At 50.1% G+C, this 5,828-nt stretch overlaps 1 long non-coding RNA gene across 1 annotated transcript; it reads left to right on the top strand.

The window, feature by feature from the left end:
- Positions 1–3,202: 3,202 nt before the first annotated feature.
- LOC310835999 lies at positions 3,203–4,068 on the top strand. Its single transcript, XR_014559818.1, has 2 exons — positions 3,203–3,273; positions 3,944–4,068. It is a non-coding gene; the product is annotated as an uncharacterized lncRNA (long non-coding RNA).
- Positions 4,069–5,828: the final 1,760 nt, after the last annotated feature.

The following is a 5,828-nucleotide window of genomic DNA, read 5'->3' as shown; positions in this document are numbered from 1 at the left end:
ACACTCACACAGGACCTTCACTGCCCTCACTGGTTCTGATTTAAAAGAGAGGTAGAGCTGGGTATCATTCGCATACTGATGAACACCCAGCCCAAACCTCCTGATGATCTCTCCCAGCGGCTGCATGTAAATGTTGAAAAGCATGGGGGAGAGGACAGAACCCTGAGGCACCCCACAAGTGAGAGCCCAGGCGTCTGAACACTCATCCCCCACCACCACTTTCTGAACACGGCCCAGGAGGAAGGAGCGGAACCACTGTAGGACAGTGCCCCCAGCTCCCAGCCCCTCAAGACGGTCCAGAAGGATGTTATGGTCAATGGTATCAAACGCCGCTGAGAGATCCAGCAGAACTAGGAAACAGCTCTCACCTTTGTCCCTAGCCCGCCGGAGATCATCAACCAGTGCGACCAAGGCAGTTTCAGTCCCATGATGAGGCCTGAATCCCGACTGGAAGGGATCCAAATGGTCCGCTTCTTCCAGGCGTGCCTGGAGTTGTTCGGCAACCGCTCGCTCAATCACCTTGCCCAAGAATGGAAGATTTGAGACTGGGCGATAGTTGGCCATTGTGGCCGCATCTAAAGATGGTTTTTTAAGAAGCGGTTTAATAACCGCCTCTTTCAGCGGGTCTGGGAAGGCTCCCTCATGGAGGGAAGCATTCACCACCCCACGAAGCCCATCGCCCAGTCCTTCTCGGCTAGCTTTTATAAGCCAGGATGGGCAAGGATCCAGGAGACAGGTGGTTGGTTTCACTCGTCCAAGCAGCCTGTCCACATCCTCGGAGGTAACAGATTGGAATTGATCCCACTCAACTTGACTAGACAGAACTCTAGCACTCTCCCGCCCCGGCCCTGCTCCCACGGTGGAGTCTACTTCTTCCCGAATCTGAGCGATTTTATCTGCAAAAAACTTTGCAAAATCATTGCAGGAGAATATGTGGCCCGTACTGGGCCCCGATGTTGCAGGTGGTTCCGCTTAATTGTGAACCACCTGAAAAAGTCTCCTGCTGCTGTTTTCTGCAGATGCAATAGAGGCGGTGAAGAAATTTTTCTTCGCCGCCGCTATCGCCACTTGGTAGGCTCGACGTTGAGCTCTAACCTGTTTCCGGTCAGATTCGGAATGAGTTATCCGCCACCAGCACTCTAGCCGTCTCAACGATTGTTTCATTGCCCTCAGATCCGTGGAAAACCACGGGGCTCTCCGGGCTCCATGCAATCGGAGAGGGCGCTTCGGAGCCAAATAGTCAATAGCCCTGGTTAACTCCACATTCCAGTGGGCCACCAGGGAATCAGCTGAAAGGCCATCAACATGGGATAAAGCATCCCCTACCACTCTCTGGAAACCATTTGGATCCATTAAGTGGCGGGGGCGGACCATCCGAATTGGTCCCACCTCCCTGCAGAGGGGATGGGTCGCAGAGAAGTCCAGTTGCACCAGGAAGTGATCTGACCACGGCACTTCTTTCGTTTCGCTTTTACTTAGTGTCAGATCACCAACATCCATAGAGGTAAACACCAGGTCCAAGGCATGTCCGCGGCTATGGGTTGGGCCAGACTTATTCAGGGACAGCCCCATCGAGGCCATGCTTTCCACGAAGTCCCGAGCTGCCCCTTGTAAGGTCGTGTCGGCATGGATGTTAAAATCCCCTAGGACGGGGGTCGGCAACCTGCGGCTCCAGAGCCGCATGTGGCTCTTTAAAGCCTTTGCTGCGGCTCCGGGGAGGAGGCGATGGGAGGAGGCGAGGAGCGGAGGCGAGGGGAGGAGGCGAGGAGCGGAGGCGAGGGGAGGAGGCGAGGGGAGGAAGCGAGGGGCGGAGGCGAGGGGAGGAGGCGAGGGGAGGAGGCGAGGAGTGGAGGCGAGGGGAGGAGGCGAGGGGGCGAGGGGAGGAGGCGAGGAGTGGAGGCGAGGGGAGGAGGCGAGGGGAGGAGGCGAGGAGTGGAGGCGAGGGGAGGAGGCGAGGGGAGGAGGCGAGGAGTGGAGGCGAGGGGAGGAGGCGAGGGGAGGAGGCGAGGGGAGGAGGCGAGGGGAGGAGGCGAGGAGTGGAGGCGAGGGGAGGAGGCGAGGGGAGGAGGCGAGGGGAGGAGGCGAGGAGTGGAGACGAGGAGTGGAGGCGAGGGGAGGGGAGGAGGCGAGGGGAGGAGGCGAGGAGTGGAGGCGAGGGGAGGAGGCGAGGGGCGGAGGCGAGGGGAGGAGGCGAGGGGAGGAGGCGAGGGGAGGAGGCGAGGAGTGGAGGCGAGGGGAGGAGGCGAGGCGAGGGGAGGAGGCGAGGGGAGGAGGCGGAGGAGTTAGTTGCCTGAAGCCCCTTTTTAAACTTAAGCAGGGGGAAGTTTGGTGAATTGTTCTTTCCTTGGGGAAAGCAGGCTGCATTGAAAGGGGCCGTATACACTGGTCACTGTTTTGAAGGGGAGTGAAGAACACACACTCAAAAAAAGGTAACTTGTTAATTTTATTTCTATGAGGAGGAGTAATTCTGAGGGGTCAAACAAATGAATAATAAAAAGGTATTTTTATAATGACGAATGCCTCATTATTAATTATTATTTACATCAGCCACTGATTATGATTTATGGTACACTGGGGCCCTGATTAATTTTCTATGGCATTTTGGGGCATTGATTATTGGGCATAGCAAGTTGCGGTCGCGTGGAATTTGTGCTTTGTGACTGTTTGAGGTGGGGGTTTTTTCTTGGGAGGCTGGGCGGCGCGAAGAGAGGGATTATTTTTATAATGACGAGGATGACATTGGGCCCTCATTATTAATTATTATTTGCATCAGGCACTGATTATGATTTATGGTTTACTGGGGCCCTGGTTAATTTTCTGTGGCATTTTGTGGCATTGATTATTGGGCATAGCAAGTCGCGGTCGCGTGGAATTCCACGTGGAGTTAGTTGCCTGAAGCCCCTTTTTAGTTGCTTGAAGCCCCTTTTTAAACTTAAGCAGGGGAAAGTTTGGTGAAAGTTTGGTGAATTGCTGCCAAGGAGTGTGGTGGAGTCTCCTTCTTTGGAGGTCTTTAAGCAGAGGCTTGACAACCATATCTCAGGAGTGCTCTGATGGTGTTTCCTGCTTGGCAGGGGGTTGGACTCGATGGCCCTTGTGGTCTCTTCCAACTCTATGATTCTATGATTCTATGAATAGCTAACGCTTTCCTTGGGGAACGTTATGCAACAGCTTATTGCTGGTCTTTCCCGCCTTTGTAAGCAGGCTGCATTGAAAGGGGCCATATACACTGGTCACTGTTTTGAAGGGGAGTGAAGAACACACACTCAAAAAAAGGTAACTTGTTAATTTAATGTTTATTTCTATGAGGAGGAGTAATTCTGAGGGGTCAAACAAAGAAATAATAAAAAGTGTCAAAAAAGGTATTTTTATAATGACGAATGCCTCATTATTAATTATTATTTACATCAGGCACTGATTATGATTTATGGTACACTTTGGGGCATGTGTAATAGGTCTGAGTTACTCGTGCGTAAACTGCCGCCTCTCTAGGCTTAATTGCCATTTAAAACCGTTCTGACTGCACAGCCCATCTCCGCGTAGCTGTCTCAGTCGCTAGCAGAATCCGTCTGTGGGCATTTCTTAAACCTCTTCCAGCATAGAAGCTGTCTGACTCCCAGTCGCCTCCTCCTCTCACTGCGCGGGAGTCTTCTGTGCAGGGAGGGCGTGGCTAGTGGAGGGTTCTACTCACTGATGTACAGAGAAGAATCCCGGAGCTCTCTCTCCGCTTCCCCCATCTGCCCCCCTTTATCCCTGGTGTTGCGCTGATTTCCTCCCCCCTCTACCAAGCTGCTTCTCCCCCTGGTGCTGGGTCCTTTGCCTGCAGAATCTGGGAGCCTCCCCTTCGCCTCTCACTCTGATGTCAGTTCCCTGACATCGGGCATAGCAAATTTTGCTATGGAGCCCTCTGATTTCTAATTACGTCCCTGTTTTGGACCCCCAGTAGGCCAGCCATGGATAAAGGCAAGAAAAGAAAAATTTCTGAAGAAAACAGAATGTTTAATGATACATGGACAGAATCATTTGCATTCTCTACTGACAAGACTGGTTTACCAGTATGCTTAATATGTGGTGAGAAATTTGCAAACAACAAAAAGTCAAATATTGCAAGACATTTCCAGAATAAACACGCAGCCATTGCAGAAAAATATCCAGATGGAGATGAGAGACGAAAAGCCGTTGCAGAACTTATGAGGAAGGTTGATAGGAGCAAAAATAATTTCAAGAATTGGGTGAAGTCTGCAAATTCCACAACATATGCTAGTTTTGTAGCCGCTCAGGAAATAGTCAAGCATGGGAAGCCGTTCACAGATGGAGAGTATACAAAAGAAGCATTCCTTAAGGTTTCGGAACATCTATACATGGACTTCAAAAACAAGAATGAAATTGTGCAGAAAATCAAAGACATGCCTCTGTCTGCGAAGACTGTTAAAGACAGAACCCTAAAAATGGCAGAAAACATTAGCAAACAGCAAATTCAAGACATTAATTCAGCTGTGGCGTACTCCATCGCCTGTGATGAGTCCAAAGATAAAGGTGATATTGAACAAATAGCGCTGTTCTGCCGATATGTGAACTCTTCTGGGCCACAGGAAGAACTGATTGAGCTGATACCACTAAAAGACCAAACAAGGGGTGAGGATATCTGTAAGGCTGTCCTGGACTTTTTAAGTGCTAAAAAAATAAACACCAACCACCTGGTCTCAGTGGCTACTGATGGGGCACCGAGCATGAGAGGAGCACAGAAGGGCTTTGTGGCTCTACTGCAGAAGGCACTGGGTAGAACGCTGCTGTCATTTCATTGCATCCTGCACCAAGAGGCATTGTGTGCTCAAACATTTCCCCCCGAATGCACAAAAGTGATGGATGTGGTCATTCAGATTGTTAATAAGATAATGGCAAAGGGTTTAAACCACCGCCAGTTTCGTTTGCTATTGGATGAGGTGGAAAGCACATATTCGGACCTCCTGCTCCACAACAAGGTCCGGTGGTTGTCCAGAGGCGAGGTGCTAAAACGCTTTGTCACATGTTTGGAAGAAGTAAAAACCTTCCTGGCCAGCAAAGAGCTTACCTTTGCTGAGCTGGAACAGCCAGAGTGGCTGGAAAAATTACATTTTATGGTAGACATGACAGCCCATCTAAACACGCTAAATACAACCCTTCAGGGGAAAGGAGGCACAGCCCTGCACATGCTGGAGGAGGTTTTGGTATTCGAGCGCAAGTTGACAGTGTTTGTCAAAGATTTCCAGAGAGGTACACTGTCTCACTTTCCCTCTTTGAGAGAGTTCAAACAAAGTCATGATACGATAAATTTGGAATATTTCAAGTCTGCAATCACCGCAATGCAAAGCTCGTTTGGGAAACGATTCTGTGGGTTCAGAGAGGAAAAAAACACATTATCCTTCCCTGTCACTCCCCTGGCGATCGATCCATCCCTATTGAATATGACTGCATTTCCAGGTGTAAGTCAACCTGATCTTGAGCTGGAACTGGCCGATATAGCCGACAAAGATATATGGGTGTCCAAGTTCAAATGCTTGACCGCTACTCTTGAGGATGTTGCCCGTCAGAAGGCCATTCTGGCTCAGAATCATAAATGGAGTGATATTGAAAACCTTCCCAAACAGGACAAACTTGTATTCGAAACATGGAATGCCATCCCCAACACTTATATAAACATGAAAAAGTATGCATTTGGAGTCCTGTCGATCTTCGGTTCCACATATGTATGTGAGCAGGTCTTCTCCAACATGAACTATATTAAAAACAAACACCGATCACGCCTCACAGATGACAGCTTGCAAGCCTGTGTGAAAATGAAGGTGACGTCT

This window comes from Podarcis gaigeae (assembly GCF_964106915.1).
Source record: "Podarcis gaigeae genome assembly, chromosome: W".
Classification (NCBI taxonomy): Eukaryota; Metazoa; Chordata; class Lepidosauria; order Squamata; family Lacertidae; genus Podarcis; species Podarcis gaigeae.
Note: the sequence above shows the minus strand (reverse complement) of the source record. Positions and strands in the feature narration are given on the sequence as shown.